The sequence below is a fragment of the Canis lupus genome, chromosome 20, assembly GCF_048164855.1.
Source record: "Canis lupus baileyi chromosome 20, mCanLup2.hap1, whole genome shotgun sequence".
Taxonomy (NCBI): domain Eukaryota; kingdom Metazoa; phylum Chordata; class Mammalia; order Carnivora; family Canidae; genus Canis; species Canis lupus.
The window spans coordinates 40,547,175-40,566,164 of record NC_132857.1 but is presented as its reverse complement, the minus strand read 5'-3'; the positions used below and the strand labels follow the sequence as shown (position 1 = coordinate 40,566,164).

The 18,990-nt window shown below is 41.2% G+C and overlaps 1 protein-coding gene and 1 long non-coding RNA gene across 2 annotated transcripts in view; both read right to left on the bottom strand.

The window, feature by feature from the left end:
• Window positions 1-16,522, bottom strand: part of LOC140611903 (uncharacterized) — a 48,897-nt gene extending 32,375 nt beyond the window's left edge. The window contains exon 1 of the long non-coding RNA XR_012013220.1: window positions 16,388-16,522. This is a non-coding gene — a long non-coding RNA (uncharacterized lncRNA). The remainder of the gene's footprint in view (window positions 1-16,387) is intronic.
• GPR39 (G protein-coupled receptor 39) overlaps window positions 1-18,990 on the bottom strand; it is a 201,639-nt gene that overhangs the window by 158,614 nt on the left and 24,035 nt on the right. The window lies entirely within an intron of this gene.

Here is an 18,990-nt window from a genome sequence, read left to right as displayed (position 1 = left end):
GAGGGCCTGATGGGACCTCCTGGCTCCCAGGAAACGTGATGTCACTTTCTATCCGGGTGTAAAAGCCCTCAGGTGACTTTCTGGTATCATCACGTGAAACCTGGAAATTGGCTTCTATATTCTTAGAAGAGAACATTTATAAGAGAATAATTAACATGCCAGGATCCCCAGGACTGCCCCTATGTTGTGAGAATTGCTAAAAGGACTCATTAGACACAACATATGAGTTGCATTCATGGATTTGACTCATTACAGCAATGTAGGAAGGCCACCACCCAAACCTAAGGGAAAAGGACATGGACAGAGTCTGGGGGAATCCATGTACGGGCTTCTTTCTGCTCCTTCCCTCCCTCCCTCCCTCCCTCACAAAAGGAATCACACAATTCCACTCTTTCTCCAGCAACAAAATGCAACAGCATGTGTGCCATGCTTCTGCCCAAGGAAGCTAACGAGAAACTTAGTACCTAAGACTTTTACGAGGGCTAGTCATATGGATACCCTCTGCTTAATATATCAAGATTCCAGACTCCCATAATGAAAGGAGGTGTTCAGCATAAACCATCTAGTGTGTAGAGTCTAGACACAGTAAACCATCCTTATCAGTTAGAGAACTGGAATCCTTCTGAAATCCAAGTTCCCAGATGCCAGTCAAGGATCAATGTGCAAGCAGGCTTTCCTAAGGATATCAGCAGTGCATCTGCTATGCTAACCTTTTTTTGCACAACTAAACACCAAAAACCATGTCTATACATATATCGTCTCAACCAAGAAGAGGAAGATCAATCCAGTGGATGGCTTGGCACTGGCATATCACTCCTTGTAGATATATCCATATAGCACTCCTCTTTCAGCTTTCTTATGTCAGCTTCAATAACAAGAACTGTGTGATTTTATTTTATTGAATATCTGTCTCACAAGCTAGAATCTCAGCTGGCCTCATGAGTTCCTTTAACCCATACCATGTAGAAGAAGTGACATTTATGGGTTCTAGAACCGAAGACTCAATAGGCCTTGCAATTTCTGCCTTCGCCTCTTAGAATGCTGCCCTGACACCACCATACAGAAAGCTGGCTGGGCCTCCTGTGGGAGAGGTCCCGGGGGAGGGAAACAAATGTGCCCGAGGCTGCAGCCAACACCAACTCCTAGACATGTGTGCCTATTTGGGATCTTCCAACTCCAGGGATCCTGCAGTTGAATGAAAGAGCCGAGCAAAATCAGCAGAATTAACTAGCAACCTACAGGTTCATGAAAAATAAGAAATCATTGTTGTTTTGAGCTAGTAAATTTTGGAGTGGTTTGCTATATAGTGATAAATAAGTGATAAATAATATGTGGGGGGGGGCTTGTTTTTCTTCAGCCTTTCTCTGTACCTCTGTAAAACTTCTTTTTTATAAATAGAGTTTAACTTGACCAAATAAGTCCTTCCTCTTCTCTTCTTATCTCTCTATCCCTCACCTCCTCTGTCCATTTTCCTGATTCTATACCAAAACTGAAGCATAAACTGGGTTAACAAGATAAAACCTTCCTGGACTGGGTGAGAGGAGGGTTGGGGGGGCGTGTAGGGATGACGTCAGGAAAGACAAAAGAAACACAGATACTCTTTGGAAGAGGATATTAATAAATCTTGTCACTCTCACCAAACAAGAGAAGAAACAGAAGATCTATGGCCCCTCTGGGCACTTGGACCAATCCCATAATAAAAAAGAATGCCCCCAACAAAAGAGAAACTCTCTTTCTCCCAGCTGCCTTGCACAAGGGAATGGAGTTGTCCCTGAGATGGTCTCCTTTAATTTCTCTTTCTTCCTTCAGAATACATATTGCCAGCCATAATTATTTATGTTTATTTAATTGCCTATTTTCTACCCTCAGCTCCACCTACAGTGGGTTATAAGTCTTTGTTCCTGAGGAATGTATCTGTCTTGTTCTTCCATGAATCCTATCACCTGGAAAACCTGGCACACAGCAGACAGAGGCTCTCCAATGTTTGTTGCCTAAATGGATGAACAAGTGGATGAATTTATAAATGACTAAACAGACAGAGAACATTTTTGGAAATGAGTTGACACTAACTTTGGCCTTGGAGAAAGAAAGTTGGAAAAGAAGCTGAAAATAGCAGAATAATATTATTATAAACAACACAATAAAACTTATAAACTGAACCCAAGTAAAGATATTAATATTAGCATTTACATGGCACACATCAGGCACTGGCCTAAATGCTTTACATATTTTTTTTATTTTTTTTAAGATTTATTTATTTATTCAGAGTGGGGTGGGGGCAGAGACACAGGCAGAGGAAGAAGCAGGCTCCATGCAGGAGGCCTGACGTGGGACTCGATCCTGGGACTCCAGGATCATGCTCTGGGCTGCAGGTGGCGCTAAACCGCTACGCCACCGGGGCTGCCCTAAATGCTTTACATATACTAACTTCAACTCCTCACAACAACCCTGTGAGGTAAGTAGTGGCATTACATGCATCTCCTGTCACAAATGAGGAAACCAAGGCACAGAAAAGGGAAGTGATTTGCCTAAGGCCACCCAGCTTGCACATGGCCAAGCCTGGATATGAGCCCAGGCTGTCTTGGAGTCTATACTACTCACCACCACATCGTATAGTCTCTTAAAGATGATTCAGCAAAACTCAGTGTTTAAAAAAAAAAAAAAAAAAACAGTATCTATGAGGGAAGAGTTGGAGAAAATGGCAAAAATAGGGAGGAAAAGCGGTTTTTGTCCTTGGGGTATATGATCTAAAATTAAGGCTCCTTGTTAGGTGCTTTCTCTAACCAAACCATCCTCTTTATTAATCCGACCACCTGCAGTTCCTGCTTATTGCTGACTGGTAGGTTTCAGTCTTGCACCAGCCCACAAGAATATTCAAACAAGCAAATTGCATCCTCCCAGAAGAACCGGGGACACCCTACCTTCTGATCCTACAAGGTCTGCCTCCCCTACCTCTGGTTGTTTCCCCTACTCCTGAGTCCAACTCCTGTTGGCCTTGAGTGGCAGGTAGTGTCCTCCTTACCAAGCTGTAAGGACTGTGAACTGCTGACCTCATCCATCTAGTGTTGGGTATTGTGTGTTTGACCATCCCTATAACTCTAGACAGGGAACCCCTCCCTCACCACAGAGCTCAATGGGAGGTGATTACAACAGTCATGATGATGCTTTCAATAGATCCATGATAGTCTTGGTGCACCTTGGCCTGAACCAGCCTGAGTGTGGTCTGTGCCATCAGGCAGCCCATTAATGTAGGATCAAAAGAGAAATCCAGAGCTTCCATTACTTTGTATGAGGCTCCCAGTACTGCGATTCCAAGTGTCCCAATCCCTTGGCACACCAAGGGGACAATCACTAGGTTGATGGCTGCCAGTAGAGCCTGGGTACCAGGCATTTAATAGATATTTATTGAATTAATACATTAAGATGCTTTAATACTGTGGTTAGGAACTGCTTTGTGATTAAGCTCTCTGAAAATATCCTACAGCCATTAAAGTGGTTATGGGGGGAATTACTTATAACAAAAAGTATAAGTGAAAACAGCAAGAAATGAAATTGTATGTACAATGTAGTTTCCACTAGATTTTTTAAAAAGCCGAACGCGTGACGAAAATGACCAGAAGGCCATAGACCAAAATAATTATAGCAGTTGTGTTAGCAGGCTGAGATTATTTTAAATGCCTCTTGTTCTTGCTATTTCCCAAAATTTCCAAAATGTGGTATGTCATTTTCAAAATAGAAAATGTAGTCAATAATATTTTAAAGTAAGCTCCTCTTAGGCTGGAATTGTTGTAACAACTTTTTACATCACAATACCTCTAGCATGGTGTTAGGCTTTAGCAAGTGCTTAGGAAATACCTAGCCATGGAGAGAGAGAGAGAGAGAGAGAGAGAGAGAGAGAGAGAGAGAGAGAGAGAGAGAGAACACACTGTGATATACGGGAGAAGACTGGGAGGTAAGAGCCCAGAGTTAAGGGCTGTAAACGGGGTTGTCAGCAGCTACTTCTGTAACTGCGGGCAAGCCACCTCATTAATCAGCACCTCGTTTTCTTCATCTATAAAATGAGAATAATATCCACCAGGGTCCTACATTATTATTCTAGGGCAAGAGTCATCAAAGGAGGGAGGCCAGATGGTTTTGGAATTTTCTTGGCAGGGTCAGCACCCACTCTGTTCCTCATACATCCCAGCTCCCCATCCCAAAACTCAATACAGGCCAAATGTCTTAGATGCTCCATCCCTCCCCCAAGTGTGTTCCTCTGCCAGATATGCACAAGCTGTGCCAATGAGTTCCAGGATATCTCTGGCAACGTGTTACTGGCTTCATTGACCCACACCCCCAAAGTCTTAACCCAGAACAAGCCCTTGTCCCAAGCTGGCTAAGCTCCCTAGCTATGCCTCTTTTTCCCATCTGGGGTTACAGTAGTAGTTGCCTTATTGACATTAAATGCAATTTAAAAGACTAGTATTTCAGCAGTAGTAAAGTTAAAGTTAAGGGGAAAAAAGACAAATAAAGAGAAACTGTTGGCAGAGTTTTAAAATCTGTCATGTTTTAGGTATACCTTCCCAGAAATTAGAAATTAACCTTTTCCTCCTCTTTTTCCTTTTTGGAGAAGCAATGGTTTATTCCACTGAGTCTCCAACTGGCTGAGGTCAAAGAGGCTGCTCTGGTTTGAATTACCATTTTAGCTTCTCTAGTCCTTTATCATATTTGAAAATCTCAGTTTGAGCACAGGTTCATTGATCGGTGTCAAATGCACATCTTCCCTTCTGCCCTACTGGCTCCATTTTTTCCTAAAATAGTGTCTTCTCCCTCCACTCAACCCAGCCCAGATACCAAGACTGACTTTAGCATGCACTGACCTTCAGATGCATCAGATTTATCCAACGGAAAAACTGTCTGTGGTTTGTGGATCATCATATGAAAGGCAAGGGCAGCAAAGCAGGTTGGGAGGAATGCACAGGGAAAATGTTACCTTGAACAAGTCAATTCTTCTCTGTGCCTAGCTGCTTCCTGCAGCTAATGCACAGGCATTAGACTGAATCAGTTATCTTTAGGAGTCTGGGAGTGGGAGCAGAGATGGGGACACATTTCCCTAGGAGGTTTTATCAGGATCACGTGGAGAATTTCTGTTTGTTTTTCAACCTATCTATTCTATAAACCTAGATTCTGAAAACCTGTACTTAAGGAGAGTTGAGAGCCCCTATGAGAATCATTGGTCTAGTGAGTCTCTTTTACTTTTAGGTATGACACTTGGAATGTGACTAACATTTATTGGATGTAGTCTGTAAGGAACATGATCACATGATGACAAAGGCTCTACCTAGACAGTGTGTTTTTTTTTATAAATTTATTTTGTATTGGTGTTCAATTTGCCAACATATAGAATAACACCCAGGGCTCATCCCATCAAGTGCCCCCCTCAGTGCCCGTCATCCAGTCACCTCCATCCCCCACCCACCTCCCTTTCTACCACCCCTAGTTCGTTTCCCAGAGTTAGGAGTCTCTCATGTTCTAGACAGTGTGATTTTAAAAGGAACATTGACCTACATAATCCTTAAGACAACTAAAAGCTTAAGTTATTTCTAATGGCATTAACCAAAGTCATTTAAATTCAAGAAGGGTGTTTACCCAGTTTGTAATCAGAGGCAGTAATGTGTTATAAAATTTTTATGACTGTGTTTATATCATATATAATACATGCCAAGTACACAGATATCTAATTCAGTAAGAAGAAAGGAAGAAAGTACACAAACTCAGAATTAATGAGGCACAATTAAAGTACTTCAACTATCAATACAAACCATAAGAGTAAGGGAATAATCCATAAGCATGAATTTAGCACCTACAACACAATGCCTTGTGCTAGTACTAGAAGGGACATAGGGCACTCATGCCGCAGACTATGCCCCCAAATGCCCTATTATGTAGTTAAAGAAATATACACACATGTAAAAAGATGGTACAATAGAAGGCAGTATTTGTTACACCCAGTATGGACTATATGCATAATGGGGATCCAGAAGGAGATGGTCAGGGTTTTCTGGGGACAAAAAAAAAATCTGACCTCACTTGGAAACCTGAAGAGGGCCAGAAACAGAGAAGAAAACAGCTCCTTCTTGGGAGAACCAGAAGTGTAAAAAATCAGACGTTATGATAGAAAAAAAGAAGTCTACTCAGAAAGGGCTGAGGTCCTCCACTTTGAATGTGGTAGCACACAGCATTCATTCTTCCCTTTCAGCAATAACCATGAACCAAGACACAAACACAAATTCCACCCATGATGAACCCAGAAGACAAGGAACTGTGAACACACCTTAAGAAGGAAAACCAGAAGTAGAGAGAAGATACACTTGGGCTGCCACTGTGGAAGAAGAATAGCATTCTATAAGGTGAGGAGCACTCAAGAAGTAAAAAATCAAAATACCTTGTTTTGAACAATACAAGGGAAATAGATTGCAAAATACTGTCAGCTTGAGCCTCTCCAGACCCACTTTTGTTCTAAGAAGCAGATGAGAATGGGTTGAATAAGGAGCCACATAGACATGCCATGTGTGCAGAAAGCAGTCTTTCCACATGACAAAAGAGGATAGAGACTCACCAGTGTGAATGGTTCTACAATTGCTGGCTTCATTGGCTGGACAGAGGTGACAGCTAAAGGGGCTCACAGAAAACACTGGAGTGAAGGAAAATCTCTCCTTGAATACTGATCTCTTCCTTATAGAAACTTCCTACAAATTTTAAATAGCTGGTCTGGAACAACAAAAATAAATCACCTAAGTCAAAATTAAGGGTGCCTGGGTGGCTCAGTTGGTTAAGCATCTGCCTTTGGCTCAGGTCATAATCCTGGGGTCCTCGGATTGAGCCCTGTATCAGTCTCCTTGCTCAGTGAGGAATCTGCTTCTCCTTCTGTCCCCTCCCCCAAGCACTCTCTTATTCACGCTCTCTCAAATAAATAAATAAATAAATAATTTTTTAAGAAGAAACTAGTATAGGTTCTATTTAAAATATTGCATGAAAAATAAGGTAAAGAAGAGGAAAAATAATGGCAAAGGGTATTTGTGAGAAAAATACTGCCATGGTACAGAAACAAAAAACATGACTAAATATTTTGCCATGAATTTTTTTAAAAATTAATGAAGCAATCAAAAACATATACATAAAATAGAGCAAATACATAAGAGACCATGGAAAAATGAGGTAAGACACAGAATTCAAAGCATAAACTAGCTGAAATCTGGAAAGCCAATTTAAAAAAAAAAAAGACAGAAATAAAGCTAAATTTGAAAGCAGCACAAAGGAAACAAGACACTCCTAAGAACAGAAAGAAATAGAAAGGAAAAAATAATAATAGGAAAATGAGTGAAAAAAAGAAGTAAATATACACCAAGAACTTAAAGGAGTTAAAGAGAAAATGGTAGAAAAGGAAGATTGGCAGAATGCAGAAAAGAATATTTAAAATAAGATTCATGGGCACCTGGATGGTTCAGTGTTTGAGCACCTGCCTTTGGCTCAGGGCGTGATCCTGGGGTCCTGGGATCGAGTCCCATATTGGGCTCCCTGCAGGGAGTCTGCTTCTCCCCCTGCCTCTCTCTCTCTCTCTCTCTCTCTCTCTGTCTCTCATGAATAAATAAATATTTTTTTAAAAATAAAATAAGATTCAATGAATCTCCCCAGAAATAGAAAACTTGGATATATTGAGGTTTACAGAGTATCCAGGAAAAAAATTGACAAAATAATCTAGTACATTTATAAGACTTCAGAGAAAGAATCTATGGCCAGCCAGGCATCCCTCACTGATGATGAGGATAAAAAGATACTGGCCTCAGACTCTAACACTGCATCATTCACTCTCAGAAGATAGCCGGCTGATAGCTTCGTAGTTTATTCTCAAGAAAACAAAGTCTAACAAGAGTTTTATACCCAGAAAAACTATCATTTGTTACACTGATAACAAACCAACATTTTGGAACATGCAAGAACATAATGCATTTTGTTCCCATGAGCCTGTCCTAAAGAAACTAAGAGAACTTTCCAACTATCCAAGAGATGAATGGAAAATAATAGCAAAGTTCTAGGAAGAAACACTGAATATATTTAAAAACATAGGAATAGAACTCAAACAAGTTTGGATTTATGATTAAATAATCGGTTATAAATGTCATAAACCCTGAGAGCATCAATCTAATCTAACTAACAGAAGAGGAAGAAGGAAGAACCTACAATATTCATTATTTTCTATAGTTGAGAAGATATTAAAAGCTAATAAATAGGGCAGCCCCGGTGGTGCAGAGGTTTAGCGCTGCCTGCAGCTCAGGGCATGATCCTGGAGACCCTGGATAGAGTCCCACGTCAGGCTCTCTGCATGGAGCCTGCTTCTCCCTCTGCCTGTGTCTCTGCCTCTCTCTCTCTCTCTCTGTCTCTATGAATAAATAAATAAAAGTTTTAAAAAAAGCTAATAAATATATTTATTTAACAGCAGAAAGGTAAATCCTAAGAGAAATAGTATAACTATTAAACTATAATAGCATAACATAAAGTGAAAGATGAAAGGAAAGGGAAGGAGATGAAGAATTTACTAGAAAAAGGTCAATCTGCCAGCTTTCCATCCCATTTGCTGTCAAGCCTCTGTCATATACTCTCACCTTGCTGCCTGCTGCCCCAGACACTCAAACATTTACCAAACCACTCACTCATCCAACAAATATTCCTTAAATATCTAGTATGTGCCAGTGCTAAGAATCAGGCAATGAGCAAAATGGACAAGATTCCTGCCCTCGTGGAGCTTATAGACATCTAATAGGGAGAAACATATTACAAACAAATAGCTATGGAATATATGCCAAGTCGCAGTGAGCACTATGAAGAAAAATAAAGCAGGGGGGGACTGAGAATAATGAGAAGCTAGTGGTGAGAAACTGTCAGAGGTTAGAAAGGACAGGTGAGCTTTCCATGACAATGCACCATCAAGGGCAACCGTCTAGGGGCAGATAAGGATGTAGCAGATGCCTGAACCAGTCAGGCCCAGAATTTAGGTAGCTGTGTTTTCCTCTCCACAATTAGGCAGTGCTTTACTCAGCTCCATACATGTGAGTCCTCCACCCCCACACACACATGCATGCACACACATATATGCAAGTACACATGAACACACTCACACCCTCCACAGTGGAAATCTGCTGTTTGCCTCCCCCGATTCCCACAGCTTCCTGGTCCCCTCATCTCTGTCTTCATCACCTCTACTCAAGCTCTCTGAGGCAGCTCACAGACTCACCAGCCCCCTGCCTTGGGCCTACCTGTGAGTACCAGAAAAGCTAGAATCTGTGCTGAAAATCAGAGAAAATCAAGCACATATGGCAAACAGAGTTGGATTGCTAAGGAAAACTTAGGCAATTTTTGCCAAATTGGTTTCAGAGTATTTTATAAGCAAACTAAAAACTAAACCCTGCAGTCTGCTGGAGCTGTTTGAAGCCTTGGAATTGGAGATACCAATTAAAAGGAAATGGCTGGCTGTTATTGATCGTATGTTAGCTCAGCTGGCTGGCAGAGGAGAGGGAAGAAGTTCAAACACAATACAGAAAGCTTTCTTGTCCATTCTCCAGTGGCACCCACTTTGGTGCCTATTCTCCAGGCACCTACTAGCACCTAGCAGCCTGGTTGGAGCTTCAAACAGTGTAAGTAAAAGCTGGGAGGGAGGAATCAACAATTATGGAGAGGCTGCCAAGTGCCTGGCTCTGTACCAGGTATTAATGTATGCTTTCCCACCGAACTTTTACAAATCCCAGGCATAGTTAATAACACTAATGCAGGTAAGAAAATGGAAGTTCAGAAGATTAATGTCAAAAAATGTAAAACACTGCAGCCAAGCTCCTATAATAAAATGGCTATTACAAAACGGGTGCCAGCACCAAGAAGAAGAAAATATTGAGGAATAAACTTAACCATAGAGGTGAAAGACCTAGACTCTGAAAACTATAAATTGCTGATGAAAGAAATTGAAGATGACACAAATGGAAATAAATTCCATGCTCACAGATTAGAAGAACCAATATTTTAAAATGTCCATACTACCCAAGGCAACCTACAATCTTAATGAAATTCTTATCAAAATACCAACATTCGGGGTGCCTGGGTGGCTCAGTTAAGCATCTCCCTTCACTCAGGTCATGATCCCAGGGTCCTGAGATCAAGCCCCACATTGGGCTCCTGCTCAGTTCTTTCTTCTCTCTCTCTATTTCTCTCTCAAATAAATAAAATCTTTTTTTAAAATGCCAACAGTATTTTTCACAGAGCTAGAATAAATAATATTAAAATGTGCATGGAATCACAAAAGACCCTGAATAGCCAAAGCAATATTTGGAAGAATAAAACTGGAGGTATCACAATCCCAGATTTCAAGACTAATATTACAAAACAGAATAGCACCAGCACCAAAACAGACACATACATCCATGAAATAGAACAGAGATCCCAGAAATAAGCCCACACTTATATAATGTCAATTAATCTATGACAAAGGAGGCAAGAACATACAATGGGGAAAAGACAGTGTCTTCAACAAATGGAGTTGAAAAAATTGGACAACTACATGCAAAAGTTTGAAATTGCATAACTTTCTTATACCATATGTAAAAACAAACTCAAAATGGATTAAAGATCTAAATGTGAGACCTGAAGCCATGAAAACACAAGTGTAATTTATTTGACACTGGCCATAGAAACATTTTTCTAGACATGTCTTTTCAAAGCAAAAATAAACTATTGGGACTCATCCAAACAAAAAGCTTTTGCACAGTGAAGGAAACAATCAACAAAACAAGGCTACATACTAAAATGGGAAGAGAAATTTGCAGATTCTATATCCAATAAGAGGTTAATATCTAAAATATATAAAGAACTTACACAACTCAACACCAAAAAAAAAAAAAAAACAAAAAAAGAAAGAAATGTCCAATTAAAAACTGGACAGAGGACATGAATTGATATTTTTCCAAAGAAGACATAAAGGTTGCCAGCAGACCTATGAAGAGATGCTCAACATCACTAATCATCAGGAAAAGGCAGATCAAAACCACAAGATACCACCTTACAGGTGTCAGAGTGTCAAGAATCAAAACCAAAAGAAATAACAAGTTTTAGTGAGCATGTGAGGAAAAAAGAAGGAATCAGCTAACACGTTGTGTTTCGGCGACAGACAGACAGGCAGACAGAAAAAAAGAAGGAATCCTTGTGAACTGTTGGTGGGAATGCTAACTGGTACAGCCACTATGGAAAAAAATATAGAGGTTCCACACAAAGTTAAAAATAAAAATGCTTTAAGATCCAGTAATTACACTACTGGGTATTTACCCAAAGAATATGAAAACATTATTTCAAAAAGATATATGCACCCCTATTTTTACTGCAGCATAATCTTCAATAACCAAAATATGGACGTAACCTAAGTGTGCATCAATAGATGAATGGATAAAGAAAAGTGGTACACATATAAAATGTAATATTACTCAACCATAAAAAAGAATGAAACCTTGCCATTTGCAACAACATGGATGGACCTGGAGGTTATAATGTTAAGTGAAATAAATGACTCAGAATAAGACAAATACCATATGATTTCACTAATATGTGGAATTTACGAAATAAAGCAAGCAAACAAAGAAAAGAAGGCACAGACAACAATGACTCTTAAATCCCCAGACTCTTAAATACATAAAACTGGTGGTTGCCAGAAGGAGGTGGGAGGTGGGGTGGGTGAAATAGGCAAAGAGGGTTAAGAGCACACTCATCATGATGAGCACCGAGCAATGTACAGAATTACTGAATCATTATATTTTTCACCTGAAACTAATATAACACTGCATGCTACTTATGCTCCCAATTTTTAAAATATTATTTTCTCAGTTTAAAAAAATACAAAGTGGGTGCCAGCAGAAAGATGGAGGTCATCTCCACTAACTTTGAAAAGCACAACCAGGGGAGGAAGACAGCAGAAAATACAACTGTAGTGGCCATCTGCTTCACATGAATTCTGTGCTGATCCATGGTGGACGTCTCTGAAGGCCAAGTCACAGCATAGGGATTAAAGAGCTCCATCCAAGCACCCTGCTAGCTTAGTCGGTAGAGCATGAGCGTCTTAAAGAGCTCCATCCAGACTCCTATGAGTTGTGATTCCAGCACAATCTTACAACTTTCAGCCCCAGAGGCTGTCACATCAGGCCTTTCTTAACCTGCCTCATGACCAAAGGATGGTGACACCAATAAGGGACAATGGGAGCCCTGATAGCATCTTGCCACAAACCACAAGGAGCAAATTCTACAATGAATCCCCCATATGTGGACCTTCTTTCTTTTTCAACTATCTGAGTCAGCCCAGCTACTTCTGCTGGACTAAAGATTATGAAGGGCCTCGAGAAAATTATAGTAGGGGGTGCTGAAAGGTTTAGGGAAAGAAAACAAGTAGGAGAAATTGGTGGGGGTGGGAGAGAAGAGGAGACACACTGGGCCTCTGGGAAAGGAGAGAAAATATTTCCAAAGTTCCTCTATATTTTAGGCAGAAGGCAGACAGAAAAGGATAATAATGCCAATCATCAAGGCCTGGTGAAAAACACTCGAAAAAAAAAAAAAAAAAAGATCAGCGCTTCATTAAAAATATACTTGCTCTCCCTGCAGCTAAGGAACAAAGATGATGAGGACTGAAATAGAATGTTTTTGAACAGTAAAAATAACAAAAAAGGGCTGGTGAGAAGCCCTCCAACCCCAGATAACCACATAAAAGTTCAAACAGTCCCGTTATAACAGAAAAGGAGCAGAAGCAGAGTGGCCATGGGTTTTGTTGGGGAGGAAGGATGTTTGCAGAAACCTTGCATGCAGTGGTGACTGCTCTGGCCACACAGTCACTGCCCACCTGCTATTACTCAGAAACTCAAGCACTTATTTTGACTATTTACTGCTCCACTTGGACTGCACGAAGAGGGTTTAATACCATCTGTGGTGGTATTTGAAAAGCTGCCATTTGCAAACAGCCTGTAGGGGTTTGCAGGCAGCGGTCTGGGAGAGTTAAAGTCGTTTTTGTTTTTGTTTTTGTTTTCCTGAAATTTGCATCAGCCCATATAATAAGGGGCTGACCTCCCATTTCACCATGAGATGACCAAAACGGTGTCTGGTGGCTACACTGTCTGGACACAAAGGATAAAAAATCAATTTCAGATTCCTGGGGTGAGATTTTGTGATATGATTAAAGAAAGGAATGATCCCCTCCCGGCAGAGAGGTGAGTTGGTGTCAGCAGGCATGAAATGGAAGAGGCACTGCAGTGTTCTGAGCTCATGAAATACGAAATTAAGTATCCTGAGGTTATTAGACATTTTCATCCAGTGAGTCTCTGCGTTAGCAGACATTCTCTAGAAGGATAAATGTCATGAGAAAGAGGAGACACAGGAACAAGGGAAGACAGAGACTCATGCATCACTCAACTGTAGCCGGGCTGGCATTAGCTGTGAGTTAGGACAGAAGGTCAGGCTGCCACTTACACAAGACAAGCCTCCAGGGGTCAGCAATGTGTCAACAAATCTCCTTTCATCCCTGGAGCACACTTCCAAGGGCGGAAGGCCTCCCACTGCCACGGCGTGTGCCTAAGCAGAAACCTAGATCCCAAACAAAACTTTCCAGAAAGCCTTTCCTGCCTTTTTGTCTTCCTGCCATCAATTACCTCGTGCTTGGCTGAGATCCAAAGCTGTCCACCCTGCACACTGCTTACTGTCTATGTTGGCATTACTGTGCCATTCCACTGTCATCATTATGACTTTACTATTCCAGAAGACTCTTGCTCAGGTATACAATGACTGTTCATTATAGGAACCTCCTGAAAGACCTATCAACTTTTCCACAGAAAGCATTCCTCAACAGACAGTTTACGCCCTAAGACTCTGCATCCCTTGTTTCCAATACCCTTGCCTCGCTGTTTCCACAATTCCTGAGCTGTTGTATTGGGATCCTCACCCATGCCAGTTAAGTCTTCCCATTGAAAGATCTACATCTGCTTTGAGCCAAACTTCTGACTCTCAGCAAATTCCAGCCAGGCTTCCTGCTGTAAGATGCCATCAAAGCTGTGGAGGTGTTGTCCCTTCCTGCACAAATTATAAACTCAGCTGTGTCCTATCAACAGATCGCAGCACTCCTGGGCGGCTCAGTTGGTTGAAGGTCTACCTCCAGCTCAGGTCATGATCTCAGGGTCCTGGGATGGAGCCCTACATCAAGCTCTTTGCTCAGCCAGGAGCCTGTTTCTCTCTCTCCTTCTGCTCCTCCCTCGGCTTATTCCCTCTCTCAATCTGTGTCAAATAAATAAAATCTTAAAAAAAAAAGAAAAAAGATTTAATTGTGTTAGTGATACTTGGAAAGCTGGCACTCAACAAAAGGAATCAAAGAATTAATTAATAGCTTTATCAAAAAGTGACAATCGTTTTACTTCTACATTCTATAGATTTTTTTGTGAGTTCTTCCTAATGACTCCAATTGTGCAAAAATATTTTTGCAACACCTGTGCTGTACTCAGTTAAGGCTCTGAAAGAAGTTTCCTATCCTCAGGCAGCTTGCAGTCTAGCTGGGACATAAATTCAATCGATTATTAGAATACTAAACTTTTGAGAAATGTGTGAATCTGGACTGCGGTCAGACCAGCAGCTAAGGATGTCCATAAGCAAGAGGATGGAGAGCAGGCTTCAGCAAACGACAGACAAAAATGAAGCATTAAGAAATTAAAACCACATGTTATCAGCAAAAAAGCCCTACTAAAAATGTTAGCCCCTCTATGTTCCACTCAGATTTGGCTTCTATTCCTCAAAATGCTCTTAACTCTTTGGTATTGTACACATTTACCTTTGTCTCCTAATAGCTACAAGGCACAAGAAGGACAGATTCTGTTTTTAAGATTTTATTTATTCATGAGAGACAGAGAGAGAGAGAGAGAGAGAGAGAGAGGCAGAGACACAGGCAGAGGGAGAAGCAAGCTCCACGCAGGGAGCCCGACACAGGACTCGATCCCGGGTCTCCAGGATCATGCCCTGGGCGGAAGGTGGCACTAAACCTCTGAGTTACCCAGGCTGCCCTGGAGACTGCTTCTTAAACATCATGAACCCACCTCTGCTAGCTTCCATTTCTTCTTCTGAAGCTTCTTCACCTCTCTCAGCCTTCAGAGAATTGAAGAGAGTGAAGGCCTTGTTCCAGATTAGGCTTTTTTTTTTTTAAAAAATTATTTATTCATGAGAGAGAGAGAGAGAGAGAAAGAGAGGCAGAGACACAGGCAGAGGGAGAAGCAGGCTCCATGCAAGGAGCCCGACATGGACTTGATCCTGGGTCTCCAGGATCATGCCCTGGGCTGAAGGTGGCACTAAACTGCTGAGCCACCCGGGCTGCCCTGTTTTTAAATTATCACTATCTTTGTGTGGGCAGGATCTACTATGCAGGACTCCAGAGGTGCTAGTAGACATTTAATAAAAGACTGGAGGGATAGGCAGGGTAAGGATTGAGCTGTGGAGACTAGGTTAGGGGCTGCTACAACAGGCTGACTACTCGGATCCTGCTGCTGAACGATTTACAAACAGGGCTGCAAAATTCAGCACCTCCTTGGCCAGGCCACACAGTACTTCATCTGTTTCATGCATTCCCCTTGTCTGCCCAACATCATTCATATACCCCGTGGAACCAGGATCGGGTCATCTCTCCCCTTAGAAGTAGAACATGTTCAGGCCTAAACCATGTTGCCTTGATTCTTGGTACCATTACACACACCGTGCTAGAAAAACATCTGCTCCTCCAACACACCACCACCCCTGGCCCCCCCTCATATCCATCAGCAACCTCCATCCTACCTTCACTCATATCCTTCACTCACTCTATCCTACTTCTACCTCCATCATCCTTCTATTATTGCCTCCTACTTTACCTCCAGCCTCACCTCTTCCATTTATGACTCCGCCACCTCATTCCTGCCCCTACCCCTTCATTCCTGTTACTCCACTCCTACCTCCCTTTTTTTTTTTTAAGATTTTATTTATTTATTCATGAGAGACACAGAGAGAGAGAGGTAGAGGCACAGGAAGAGGGAGAAGCAGGCTCCATGCAGGGAGCCCAATGTGGGACTCAATCCTGGGTCTCCAGGATCAGGCCCTGGACTGAAGGTGGCGCTAAACCGCTGAGCCACCCGGGCTGCCCCTACTTCCCTTTAAACCTAGCCTTAGCAGCATCTGGTCCAGGAAGTCTCACAGGACCCAGGCAGAGGCAAAAAAAATCCTTTTTTCTGGGAAGGATTCTGGCATCACTGAGCTGTAAGTCCCACAAGGCAGAGATTTTTACCTATTTTGTTCTCTCCTGTATCCCTAGCACCTAGCCCAGTACCTGGACATAAGAGAAACTCAACAGCCACACTGAATGAACAAGTGCTTCCATGGCACCTTGCCGAGACTCTGGTTTAGCACTTTTCAGTCAAGATTCTGTTCATTCTGAATTGTAGCATCTGGTTTGTACGTCTGTCTGTCCCATTAAACCTGAAGAAAACAGAAAGTAGAGGTTTAATGAATCTGTGTCTCAGAGGCCCATTTCCAGTACAAAGCACATTTTCAGCGCAAAGAGGATGGTCATCAGTGGATGAGTGAATGAAAGGTTGAACACAGCATGTCAGTGCTACTATGTTGGGCACCTGGTACAGATTCCCAATACATGCATGTACTGCTCAGCCTAGAGGCCTCCCACATCAATTAAGACAATCTTGAAAATGTGATTTAAAAATCTGTTTTAATCCACTAACTCACCATCCATTCCATATCATTTCAAGACTTGCCCACATCTTTCTCTAATGAATCCTATCTCTGTACACCATTCCTTTCCTTAAAACAGCCCCCAACTCTCTTGGCTTGCCTTCCCTCCTATACTTTCCTGAAAGATGCCTACAACTGCATGAAATGCTTCTGGAAGAAGCTATACCACACAATTCTGAGGCTCCTCTTGACCACTAACCATCACTTCTCATCAGTACAGGGGGCCTGTCTTTAACTTGTACCCGGTACAAATATTGGCAGTGGCTACTTTTTAACCCAGAAATTTCTAGAAGGCAGATCATCATAGCACAGACCTCATTTCCCCATAGTGTGAGTGTTGCATTGGAGAGTTACTTTTCAAGGTTGTTCTCTGAGAATGAATTAGTAAAAAATAAATCGCAGGTATGACCAACAATTTGTCATAGAACCAAAGACACAACAATAAATCTCTGTATTCAGCTTAAAAGCCTCACAAAACAATGAAAGAAAAGACTTAGAAAACAGGCTTAAATGTCCTATATATGTCAATTATATGAGGGCTTCATATACTAAGGTTAAGTCTATTATATCATAATTTTGACCGAAAATAAATCCGCTCTGATATGTACATTCATTAGTTAACCTTTTGATTACCAAATCATTTTCTCTGCCACAATTAAATCAGGAAGGGTTTTAAGGAGTGATTGGGATGCCACAGGGTTAATAAAAACTCAAAGCTCTTTAAGGGATATGAACTAGTTCCTTCTTTTCCTCTCAAATTTCCATCTAACAGAAAGACATTTAACATCATCCTACCATATTATGCAGATTCTAAAAATGAAAATCGTAGGGATCATGGGAACCAGGAAAAATATATGAGAACATACAAAATTTTAAAAATATAAATAATATACACAGGCTGATTAGAATAACACAAATATATATGTGCGTGTTAATATGTCACGATGAAAACAACACGTCAGGACAATGAATCATGAATGGTTTTGAAATGACAGTTTTATCATTTTAAAAAAATTGTAATAGGGCCATCCAATTTTTAAAAGTGGACCAAGAAGTGGGACTGCTGAAGTCATTAAGTGGACCTGAGACCATAACCCAAGAGCTGATCTCAAGTCATCTGGTTCTCAGTAAGTGGGATATGTCACCCAAAGATTTTGTTCTTCACTAACAAGGCTTGACTCAACATTTGTTCACTGGACCCTTCCCAATGTTCTCAGCTGATTCCAATCTGGAAGGTCCCCTGCTACTCTGAACTAAATTACAGTGAAGGCAAAAGAAACTGGAGATGGTGACGCCATTCCCTCCTCCTTCACGGCACTCCCAGGTGACAGCTCTGGGCGGTTCATCAATGCACAGCTTTGAAACAATCACCAGGCTTACCAAGTTTTCAAAAGTAGCTGCAAAATGCCCTCTCTCCATTCCACAAGTAGGCATATTCCAGACTCTAGCAAATGGATGATGCTGCTAGGCTCATTGGATCAGTGTAAGAGGAGCATTTCACAATCCTACCCTAACAGAATTCAACTCTTTGCTGTGACAGGAGAGCATAATTGAACTGTTGAGTGATTCTGACTTGGTGTCACAGACCAAGAGTACAAGTGGAAGCCACATAAATATTCAAGTTACAAGTCAAACTGCCCAATTATTCGATAAAACGTGTTCTCCCTTCCTTGACCAATACACCTTCATAAAGACAATATTTTAAATGTGTTTGTTTTTATAGGACTGAGAGTTGCAAAATATCAAAGATGAACAAATTTAACATGTCATTGTTAATACTCCAGCAATGCTGAATGAGTATTACAATAAAAGCATAAATAATTCATAAATGATTATACATTTTTTCATACAACTCATTTATCTTCCTTCATTTCAGTAAAAATGCCAGTTATGTTAAAAATTAAGTGTTTTATACAACAGGTGTTGGTGAGGATGTAGAAAAAGGAACCCTCTTGCACTGTTGGTGGGAAGGCAAACTGGTGCAGCCGCTATGGGAAAACAGGATGGAGGTTCCTCAAAAAGTTAAAAATAGAACTACCCTATAATCCACCGATTGCACTACCAGGTATTACCCAAAGAATACAAAAACACCAATTCAAGGGATACATGCCCCCTGATGTTTATAGCAGCATGATCTAGAATAGCCGAGATATGAAAGCGGTCCAGATGTCCATCAATAGGTGA